Raw genomic sequence first — 484 nt, forward strand, 5'->3', positions numbered from 1 at the left:
AAAAAAAAAAAAAAAAGAAAAAAAAGAAAAACCCATATGGCAACCAAATTTTGGAGAATAAAGACAAAATTACAGCTTCAGAGTCTTGCTTAGGTTGAAATCCAAATATTTTTTAAGAGGTCGGTGAAGAGATGCCCCATGCACCCATCTTTTTCCTTTTTCCAAAAACAAAGCACAGTTCCCATGTTTTATTTTGTTCATATGTGTTGTTCCCCTTCTGATTGTAATGCAGATCCAAGAGGACCCACAGAAGTAAGGAAAAAATGCCACCGCCGAGTCAGAATCAGAAGAAAACTAAGAAGACAGCCATAAGGTCCCCCACTTTCTCCCCGGATAGCCCATCATTTTAATAGAAATAAAGTCCGAAATAATCATAAGAACATGGAGAAAAGTGATTTTTTTATTTTTTATTTATATAGAAATGGAGAAAGAGCAGGTATTAACCTTAATGTCAGGACGTAGATGATAAAGTTATCGTTCTTTG

This window comes from Macadamia integrifolia, unplaced genomic scaffold (genome assembly GCF_013358625.1).
Source record: "Macadamia integrifolia cultivar HAES 741 unplaced genomic scaffold, SCU_Mint_v3 scaffold2367, whole genome shotgun sequence".
Classification (NCBI taxonomy): Eukaryota; Viridiplantae; Streptophyta; class Magnoliopsida; order Proteales; family Proteaceae; genus Macadamia; species Macadamia integrifolia.